This window comes from Vulpes vulpes, chromosome 9, assembly GCF_048418805.1.
Source record: "Vulpes vulpes isolate BD-2025 chromosome 9, VulVul3, whole genome shotgun sequence".
In the NCBI taxonomy this organism is placed as follows: domain Eukaryota; kingdom Metazoa; phylum Chordata; class Mammalia; order Carnivora; family Canidae; genus Vulpes; species Vulpes vulpes.
The window spans coordinates 2,907,224-2,918,083 of NC_132788.1; the positions used below are offsets into that span (position 1 = coordinate 2,907,224).

General features: G+C 52.0%; 1 long non-coding RNA gene across 5 annotated transcripts; it reads right to left on the minus strand.

The window, feature by feature from the left end:
• Positions 1-355: 355 nt before the first annotated feature.
• Positions 356-10,009, minus strand: LOC112908755 (uncharacterized). Of its 5 annotated transcripts, XR_011994107.1 has the most exons (6): positions 9,805-10,005; positions 6,930-6,992; positions 5,825-5,946; positions 4,378-4,508; positions 3,609-3,758; positions 356-3,299 (listed from the first exon to the last, which is right to left on the minus strand). It is a non-coding gene; the product is annotated as an uncharacterized lncRNA (long non-coding RNA). The 5 variants fall into 5 exon arrangements; XR_011994109.1 differs by lacking the exons at positions 5,825-5,946; positions 6,930-6,992 and having other exon boundaries at positions 356-817; positions 2,337-3,299; positions 9,805-10,009; XR_003232981.2 differs by lacking the exon at positions 6,930-6,992 and having other exon boundaries at positions 9,805-9,999.
• Between the last annotated feature and the right edge of the window lie 851 nt (positions 10,010-10,860).

A 10,860-nucleotide genomic window follows, 5' to 3' on the forward strand; every position in this document is an offset into this window, starting at 1 on the left:
AAGCAGAGCCCCCAGGCCCCACTGCGAGCCTGTGTGAGGGAAGCAGGCCACAGGGTATGGGCGGCAGCCTCTGGGGACACGCTCCTGGTCACAAGATGCATCCTCCTGAGGCCTCCACGCTGCCCTCCACAGGGCACCGGGGCAGGTGTGCGGGGCGACAAGACCCAGCCAAGGAGTCCAGACTCCGAGAAAGAGACGCGGAACCACCTCAGGAGAGGGGGGAGGAGGAGGGGCCCAGAGGCCGGCGGGAGCCTCCAGTTCCGGGGGCTGGCGGTGCGGGGGCCGGCGGCTGAACTACCCTCAAGCACCTCAGAGTCGTGTGAGGCTCAGAGGAAAAAAGAACAGGAAAAAGTCATTCATGACAACAGAGAAGTGATTATGTAACTATAGGAAATCACAGCCAGAGAGCATTTGAGACATAAAGAGCTGGCAGGAGATGCACTTGAAATAAGCAGCTTCCAAATGAATGGAGGAGACGACAGTGGCCAGGACTCACCCCAGGAGAGAGAGTTCCACAAAGCAAGGGGCTCCCAGACCCTGCCTCCCCTCCCCTGAGAGGCAGACGGTCCCAGAGACAAAGGCCCGGGGAGGGGAAGAGCCCGGATGTGGGTCAGCCTGCAGGACACAGCCTCATCGGCCGGGGATCCAACACCGAACTCCCCGGCAGGCTCAGAAGGAAGGCATCAGTTTGCGTGGCCATCAAGTGCCTTGCTGTGCGCTGCCCCGTCTAAGCTGGAAGGTGACCGGCCCCCGCTTTGTGGAGCCTGACGGATTTGCTTCCTGATGGAAGACCTTGCTCCCTCCTCTCCAACGGAGCCTGGGGGAAAAAGAAGACCAAACCTTCTTCCTAAGCTTGCTAAGATCATTTCTGCCTCAGGACCTTTGCACTTGCAGGTCCCTTTAACTGAATAACAGTAACACGCTTCACCTAGATCTTCATATAGCTGGATCCTTGCCATTATTTGAGTCTCAGCTCACATGGGACATCTCAGAAATATCAAAAATAGAGCACATCTGAATTCTCCAGCATGTCATCTTACCTATTTCCTTTAAAGTACTTAACGCTGTGAAACTGCTTTTTATTCATATGTGCCCTTTTGTTTTTGTTTGCCCTTTTCTTCCCCTACCCCAATCACTCCAGAAAGTGAGTTCAGGGAGTAGAGGGGCCTGTTTGATTTGCTCACCCCCGAATCCCTGATACCTTCAACACATACGGGCACTCGGTAACTATTTACCAGATGCTGAACAGACCACACTCTTATTAAAATTGCTCTTTCCAGGGGCGCCTGGGAGGCTCAGTGAAGGAGCATCTGCCTTCACTTCAGGGCATGATCCTGGGGTCCTGGGATCAAGTCCGGCATCGGGCTCCCCTCAGGGAGCTAGCTTCTCCCTCTGCCTGTGTCTCTGCCTCCCTCTCTTTGTTGTGAATAAATAACTAAAAATCTTTTTTTAAAAATTGGTCTTCCCAAAGGACTCTTAATAATATGGTTTGTCTATACTAAAATTTTAAATGAAAAAATTAAACTCTAATGTTATATAAACAATGGGAGGGGATCCCTGGGTGGCGCAGCGGTTTGGCGCCTGCCTTTGGCCCAGGGCGCGATCCTGGAGACCCGGGATCGAATCCCACATCGGGCTCCCGGTGCATGGAGCCTGCTTCTCCCTCTCTCTCTCTCTCTCTCTCTCTCTCTCTCTCTCTGTGTGTGACTATCATAAATAAATAAAAATTAAAAAAATAAATAAATAAAAAATAAAACATTAACTAGATTCTAGGCAAAGTCCACACATTATATATATAAAAAATAAATAAACAATGGGATCTCAGCAATGTTAAATGTCTATGTGTGTGAGTGTGCGTGTGTGTAAATACATCCAGCAATTTCAAGGATTTCAGAGACTATCCAGGAGTTGGGATAGTGGGATATTCTTCTGCTTCCCTATCCTCCTTATAATATAGACATTTCTCGATAAATAAGAACTTTTAAATCAAAAACAAAAGTTAAGGGACACCTGGGTGGCTCAGCAGTTGAGCATCTGCCTTCGGCTCAGGTCATGATCCCAGATCCTGGGATCAAGTCCCACGTCAGGCTCCCTGCATGGAGCCTGCTTCTCCCTCTGCCTGTGTCTCTGCCTCTCTCTCTGTGTCTCTTATGAATAAATGAATAAAATCTTAAAAAAAAAAAAAAAAGGTTAAAAGTTGTCAGAGGAGAATTCCCCCAACTGAGGGAAAACCATGGTATGGACAAACCATGTTGGTAAACTGTGTCCCAGGTGCCCGTTTGCACCCCATTTGTGTATAGGTGTTTCTAATGGGATCATTTACAAGACGAGTTTACCTGTAAAGGTGCTGTGGTGAAGGGCAGCCGGCACCTGGAGCGGCCTTGACCTGTAACCAGCCACGCAAACTGGGTGGGTTCTGACCTCTACAGCCCTGTTACCCCACCAGGAAAGTGTGAAGGATGTGACTCTTTTCCAAAAGCAAATGAGGACAAGGCACACGTGTGGACTTGAAGCTTTCAGCCGGAGTAGGTGTCCGCCAGAGCAGGGAAGGGAGGGTCCCACCTGAGCAGGTGCACAGCCCTGCGGAAGCTCAGCCTGCCCGGAGCCGCTCGCCCCACCTCCCCGAGCCCAGGCCCTCCTGCGGGCGCCCCTTCCCACAGCGCCGGGCCCTCAGGGAGGAGAATCTGAATGTCCCCCCTTGAACCAGCGCACCTGCCGCCCTGCTGTTGACTCCTGCCCACTCCTGGGCCCCTCCTCTGGGGCCTCCATCAGGCTTCCACCATCCGCGACCCAATGAGGATTGAGGGACTGGCTGTGCAAGTCCCCTCCCCGCCAGGACACGGGCTCCAGGAAGAGGGAGCCCGTTTTCCTCCGTCTCAGGGCATACGATGACCCTCGGCCACATGAGCCAGAAGGAGGAAGTGTCACCCCCACCGAGGGAGGGGGCCTGCCTCACCTCCTGCCCCCCACAGGCAGCCCACATTCCCGTGGGCATCCGGCTAAGAGAGCTGCTTTCAGGAGCAGCCTGATGGGGCAGTGGGTAAACTGAGGCTGTGGAGCTGAAGGCCCCCACCCCACCCCACCCCACACACACTCACAGCTGACCTGAAGCCTCGGGGTGGGGTGAGAGGGAGCACAGAGCCCCCGGTGCTGCGGTCACACAGCCGTCCAGCAGGGGCGCCACCGCAGGCCACCGACAGGATCCGGGGCTCAGAGGGCTGTTGTAGGTTCACGGTCGTGCACAAATCCATGGAGGCCCGGGGGAGGCTGACGGTGGGCAGGGGGGCCTCCCTGGCAGCCTGCAAAGAAAATCTTAACTCTTGTGGCCGAGGGTCAGAAAATCAACTGCAGGGGAGGTGGGGCCCCAATTCTCAACTCGGGGAAGTTTGGGGGATCAGAGACTAACCTGACTGGCCAAGGGAAAGGAGGGAGTGTGGGCCAGGGGTGCAGCCTTGCAGGCCTTGGGGGGCCCGGGGGGGAGGGCTCCACCTTGCACTATGGCCTGGATGAGCCTTGAGGACACTAGGTCCCGTGAAATAAACTGGTCACAAGAAGGCAAATACTGTAGGATTCCACGGGTATGAGGCCCTAGTGTGGAAGTCACAGACCTCCGGCCACAGAAGAGAGGCTGCCGCGGGGCGGGGGGCGACCGGGAGCTAGTGCTCAGTGCGCTGGGTTTGGATCTTGCCGGGTGAAACCAGTCCTGGAGATTGCTTGCACAATTGGGTGAAGGCACTCAGTGCTCCGGAGCTGCACGCCTAAAAACAAGCGTGATGGTAATGTCTACGTTAGGCGTATTTTACCACAACTTAAATTTTAATTTTTAGAAAACAACCCTCGAGGGGCCCCTGGACAGCTCAGTCGGTTAAGCATCTCACTCTTGATTTCCGCTCAAGGCATGATTTTGGGGTCCTGGGATAGAGACTCACATGGTTGGGCTCCCTGCTCAGCTCCAAGTCTACTTCTCCCTCCCTTTTGCCCCTTCTCCAGTTCGTGCTCTCTCTCTCTTTCTCTCTCTCTCTCTCTGTATTTCTCCCTCCCTCCCTCTCTCTCTCTCTCTCAAATAAATAAAGTCCTTAAATAATAATAATCAGGGGCACCTTGGGGGCTCAGTGATTGAGCATCTGCTTTTGGCTCGAATTCTGATCCCAGGGTTCTGGGATCAAGTCCCACATCGGGCTCCCCACAGGGTGTCAGCTTCTCCCTCTGCCTGTGTCTCTGCCTCTCTCTGTGTCTCATGAATAAATAAATAAATAAATAAATAAATAAATAAATAAATAATCTTTAAACAATAACAATCAATTAAAAACAATCCCCAGGAGAGTCCCACCGCTCCAGCTAGTCTACAGAAGAGAACACTGAGGCTCAGGAACTCACCCAGCATCATGCACCTAGTCAACAGCAGGACTGGGATGGGGCTCGCACCGGGGTTGGCTCTCAGCGTCCATACAGGACTACCTCGAAGGTCCTGGCTCTTAACCAATTAGAACATTTCCCCTTAGATGACCCTGCAAGAGGAAGGACATGCCCATCTCTGGGTCCTTACTGAGACAGAGGCCCAGGCATGATGTGCTGTCTCGGAAAGGCAACATTTAGCCAACAATGTCGACGTTAGTTCTCTTACATCCGCTTTGTTCAATCCAAATAGATCAATTGTATGTGTGCCCAGCAATCACAGTAAATGTAAGACAGGTAATACTAGGCATAATGGCAGTATCTGGAAGAAAAGAACGGGCTGGGCCCAACCCTGGGACTCCGGGGCCCGCCTGCAAGAGGACCTTGGAATATTTTGAGATTAAAACAATTACTTTTACTGTAAGTGCAATGGCATTTTACAAACAAACCCAAAACAATTCAACTTGCTGGGACCTAGTAGGCTCCCGACAAAGGCTGAGTGCACGAGGCTTGTCTTTGCCTGAAACTCTCTTTGCAAATGTGGGGCTTGGCTGCGTGCAAGCGCTGACCTGGTGACCCCATGGTGCCCGACAGCCAGCTCTGAATCCCAGTTAGCAACTGGGGGCTGTGCTCTCAGGGTATTCCCATGTCCACTGTTGACTTTGTGCCTGAAGACAGGTTCAGGCTGTGGCTCAGAAAGGGGAAGCCAGAGTCTTCGAAATTTTCCAGAAAGAAAAGAGGTGAGATTTCACAGGAGAACGAGGGCTGAGCTTCCTTCCCACCTGCTGAGCCCATGCCACTTCTCTTAAACACAACCATTGTCAATTGGAGACATATTTCAGGTCTCCTATACAAACTGAACAAAAGTTTCACTGGCCGCAAGAAGGCGGTTGCTGAAAATGGGTCAATCTTTTGATGCTGATGAAAGATGTTGGTACTTACCCCACACACATACACACACACACTGAACACTCACACCGGGCCATGCAGCGGGAGGCCCAGAGCCATCAGGGACAGACATGGCTCTTGCAAGCGCCATGTGGCCTGGGCCTGAGGACCCTTCAAAGACCTGGAGGGACCACCTGCAATCATAGGAGCTCCACCTACAAGCCCACAGTCAGGTCCTTTCCTGCCCTCAAAGGGCAGCTTCCAGGGCAGCTCATCTCTGGAGTTATATATATGTGACCCAAAATCTTGATAACCCGAATATTGAGGAGGGGAGCAGTGGAGAAAAAAGGAGTCAAGGGGGGAAAAAAAAACACCATTGGATAGCTTGGAAGCTCATCCTTGGAAAAGGAAGAAATAATTCTTACCTTGAGTGACTTTCAAACAGATTTGGAAACCTTCTAAACCTAGAGCCCAGGTTTAGTACCTAAGACTTAAAAAGCCTCTGCTATCCTGGCATGGATGTCATCAAAAGTTGCCTCACCAGATGACGCATCCTGAGTTTGAGAAGTCTGGAGTGTTGAGCAAGGACAGAGAAGAGGGCGAGAATGGGAAGCTGGGGTCCGGAGTGGGAGACAGGATGCACAGTGGTCCAGTCTCGGGCACCTGGGATGGGGGAGACTTGTTTCATCAGGTGACTGCCTCGACATTGAGCAGTCCCCACCCTCTGCTGGCTGGGGGTGCTGTTTAAGGCCCCGCATCCTCACCCAGATGACCCCGAGGGTCCCGCCTCATCTTCACTGATGGAAGAGCAGGGCAGCCCCACATTCCAGCCCTGGCACCTGCAGGGACCCGGTCCAGGTGGGACCAAGTGAGCCTCCCCACCCCACCCCCCAGGGTCTCCTCCACGCCGCCCACACCCAATCTCTTGGCAGGGCCTTTAAGCCAACATCCTTAGAAGGCTGTTTGTGTCTAAATCCATGTGAGAAAGAGCGTGCAGAAATTAGTAACCCCGAACCCGGGATTATTTGTACCAGTGAAACAGGAAGGAAGGCCACATGCAGGGCTTGGAAAACCCTTTCACTGCATCTGCCCCAACAGAAATAAATCACTTTTATGTATTCCCTCCCAGGCCCCGGGTCGGTCTCCATTGGCATGCATGTTTTATATGGTCAGACATGCAAGATACATACCCCCCAAAAAAGCACAAATTCTGCTTCGTCTTTTGGAATATTACTGTGTGAGCTTTATTTTGACTTCACAGGTATATCCATGCTCATCATTTTATCTTTTTATCTGTCTGTAGCATCTTGCCATGTCTTGCCATGACTCCTAAAAGCCTCCAAAGATCCGACATGTGCAGTCGCACAGTACGTCTCAATCCCCGAGAGCTCACGGCTGCTCGTTTGCTGCACTCACAGCTGTGCCTGGTGTGCATCGTCAGATTGTTTTCTGCAGTTTGTTTATTGTTTCGCTGTCTGACTTTTGCTCTGTGGACTATTTAAGTTGTTCACATTTTTGCAAAAATTTGGACCATAAATATAAGCTTGGTAAATCCCCGGCAGTGGTTGTTCAAAATAGTGCGCAACTCATATTTACCCGATTATTGAAGACAAATGCTGGGGAATGAAATCAGACAAAAATAATACCTTTGCAAGGAGAAAAATCCAGTGTTTTTGCTTTTTCATTGCTCAGGTCCTTGCTCTTCATCCCTATGAATATAACCCTGATCACAAAGCAAGCCAGTTTAATCTGATACTGAACATCCTACCCAAAATTAATTTTTTTAAATTTTATACTAGGTAGTTTATAAAATCTGAAACTATATCATTTCCTAATAAGGAAATGCTTATTATAATATATAAAGGCAGGTTACATAGAACTTATGACCTACACACATATATATATGTAACATGTTAAGTACTCCTTGCGGACTATAGGAAGGGCACTGAAAAACAGAAAGAATAAAACCAACATCATTCGTGTTTCACAACCCAGGGAAAAATCACTGTGAGGGTTTGGACGTTCCCTTTTGTTTCTCTGTTGTGTACACATTCGCATAAAAACGCTTCCCCCCCCCCCCCCAAAAAAAAAAAAAACCAGAGACTGCCAGGTTATGATCCTCATCTACAAAGGAGGTCCATTTTCTTGTCATAAATTGCAAATCTGGGTCTCTGGGGTCAATATTTGAGCTCCAGTGGGGGGGGGGGGGGGGGGATGTCTCTGGCTCAGCCACTAGCCAAGCTTACCCTCCTGACTGTCACAGAACAAGCTGTCAGGAACTGAGACTTTCCATGACCTCCTCCTGTCCTGTGACCCTGAGGGCTGGAAGTGGTTTGGGGCTGGAACGCCAAGGTCCGCCCAGATTCCTGGCTCCCCAGGCTCAGACAAGAAATGTCTGGAGGGCCAGATCATTCTGGAAGGAAGAAACAAGGATGCCTGGCAGCCATCAATCCCTCACTGGAGCCCTCATGGCATATCAGCATTTGAGTGACCGGGGCCATCACTCATGGGAAAGAAACTTGAGGAGCCTCCTTCCTGCTGACAGCAGATTTTATGCCCTCGAAGAGCAGGAGCACGTGGTCTGAGGACTGGTCTGTCTCTGCCACAAACAACGTCCTGAGAGCCACTGTCACAAATCCATCACAGACTGACTTACAGCAGACTCCTCACGCAAGAAGCCAGAGGTCTTGAAGACTGAGGAATACTCTTACAATGGAAACCTCAGGGAGATTATTTGGTAACAACAGGCCCTTTTGGAATTGTCTAAATGGTTTGGAAAAATAGTCTTGTAGGTGTCGAGCTCTCCTTGTAACTGGGCAAACCCAAACTGTTTCCTAAAGCAATGCTGAGTTGGCCACGTTGGACTGGGCCCGGGGTGAGGCGAGGCGGGCCTCCTCTCCTCGCGCATTTGGCCCTTGTAGGCATTGCCTCTTTCATAACAGAGTCACGTTGGTAGCTTGGAATTGGCCACAGTTTGGGTATTTACAGCAGAAAACTTGGCAAGTGCTACAAAATCTTCCCCCTTCAGAGAGTCAGCTGTTAAACTTTTACTAGCACGTTGCTGGAGTCATCCTGGGAAATTATTAGAACCAGTTCCTGGTGTCCTTGCTGTAACCCTGAGTTCTACATCACAGAAGAGTGCCCCTAAGCCAGTGAATCCTCCTCTAGCTCTGCTGACATGTGACCTTCTTTATAGGCCTGGAATCAAAGGCAGTGGGGGGTAGGGGTGAGTGTGGAGGGCAGGTCTTGGGAACAAGCATCATTTTGCAAGGAACCTGGTCCAGGTGAGGTATCTAGCAAGGACGACCCATTCTCCGGAAGGTAGAAGGCACTACCTCTGCCACCTAGGAGGTTCCTGGGAACTTGGGACTTTGAAATTCTCAGTCCATCTCTCCAGCTGCCCACATCCACGGCCCAGGAGCCTTCCGTGTCTGCCCGTTGACCTTGTGCAGAGGACCTGTCAAGGCTGCAGCTTTGGTCTGCTCTGTAGCTCTGTGAATCTTGTCCTCAGAGTCTAGACTGAGTTCCAACAGTCCATGTGGTGGCTACGGGAGATGGGAATCTGCTGAGCTGCCGTAGAGGCCCTTGGGCTTGCACACTTGGCCTGAGTTTGGCAGGAAACAGACCTAAGCCTATCATTTGTTTTTCTAGGTCTCCAGCACCCACACAGGGAGCCACCCTTCTCCATAATCGGCATCATTACCATTGGGACCCACGAAATCCCACATCCACTTGGTCCCTCGGTGCCTGGCGCTCTGCTGTGCCCCGTTGTGATTGGCCACTGGTGAAAGCTTACATAACTGCAGTGCAAATACACCACTGCTTGGTGGGTTATTACCGGGGTCAGCAAATTTTTCGTGGGCTTCACATGATGTCTGCAACTTATTCTTTGGCATTCTTTTCTCCCTTTAAGCTTTAAATAATGTAAAAACCACTCTTACAGTGGTGCCTGGGTGGCTCAGTGGGTTAAGCATCTGCCTTCAGCTCAGGTCATGATCTCAGGGTCCTGAGATGGAGCCCCTCGTTGGGCTCCCTGCTCAACCGGGGGTCTGCCTCTGCCTCTCCCTCTCCCTCTGCCTCGCCTCCTACTCATGCATTCTCTCTTTCTCTCTCTCTTTCTCTCTCTTTCAAATTAATAAATTCTTTTTAAAAACCAAACACACACACACACACACACATTACACACACACACACACACACACACACACACATTCTTAGCTCAAAATCCATTCAAAACAGGCCAAGGCTGAACCCCAATTAGTACTGTCCCACTTACCACTAGGAATGGGGCCCCTATTTGAGACGGGCAGACAGTTCTAGCCCAAAATGAGCCCCTGAGAGTCTGCTTTCTAGAACCATTCTCAGTATCCAGTATCTTAGTATAGGTTCCCTAGAAAACAGAGCCTCAAGATAGGCTTGAGAACAAATGCCGCAATCCAGAGGTGCAAAGCCAGGGCAGCAAGAGTGACGGTTAAGGGGAGAAAATGCAGGAGGAGGCATTTCCACGGGGCCCCTGCTTACCGATGGCTACAGAGCAGACATTCAGCAGGCTCACGCGCTCGGCCTACAGGGCTTCTCAGGCCGGGCTGAGCGAGAAACCATCGCTGGGATCTTTGCCCACCAGAGGGCAAAGCGTGAGGAACGGACAAGCTGGCGCCCTCCTGCCTCTCACAGGCTAAGTGGGAGGCTTGCCCTGCAGTGCCCACACAGGACGTGTGGGAGGAACCCAATAACATTTATGACAATGACGTTTCTGGGTGACGGTGACAGCTACCTGGGCTCTGAGGTCCAGCGAGCCCCAGGCTGCCTGGGACCCTGCCCCCATCTGGCACATGTGGACTGGAACACACAGGCCAAGGTCTTCCAGAAAGGAACAGAGGGGACAGGGCCTCATTCCTCATTCTCGGTTCAGTTCGAAGGACTCACACGGGGTGCGGAGAGGCTGGGCCAGGACTGGGCTCACAGGGTGGACCCAAAGCTGTGAGCACCCCCCATGGAATCCCAGTTTGATACTGTCAGTCTATGGGGTGCTCGCTCTTCCTCCATCTGCTGAGGGCTTCAGAGGCGCTAAAAGCTTTGCAGGGTGGGATCACAGGGGGAATGACAGGCTCTAATCTCCTAGGGACCCCCGGCTTTCCCCGGGTCCCCTCCCTCTCCCCCTCACCATCCTCCTCCCTCCACAGCCCCTCACCTATAGCTGCCATAGGCCCACCCCGTGGGTTGGCCAGGCCCCGGGGGCCAGGGCTTGGCAGGCCCCCCTTTCCCTCCTCCATACACCCCGTTCCCAGGCCACAGCCACACAGCTTGGGAGAGGGGCAGGTCCTCCGTGCTCTGCTCCCCTTCCCTGCCTGAGGCAGGGATCTGGGGGGACTATCCCACCCGAGCCTGCCTCCTGAGGAGCGGAGCCCAACTTGAATCATCCACTGCCTTCTGAGTCCAGAGCATGCTGTCAGGGGGCCTCCTTGGATCCCCATCCCCACCAGCTCTCTCGGGGTCTCATGGCCTCACTGGGGTGTCCTAGTTGATGCCGGGGACAGGTATGCCAAATTCCAAATTCCCTTGAGCCCTCGTTCCAAG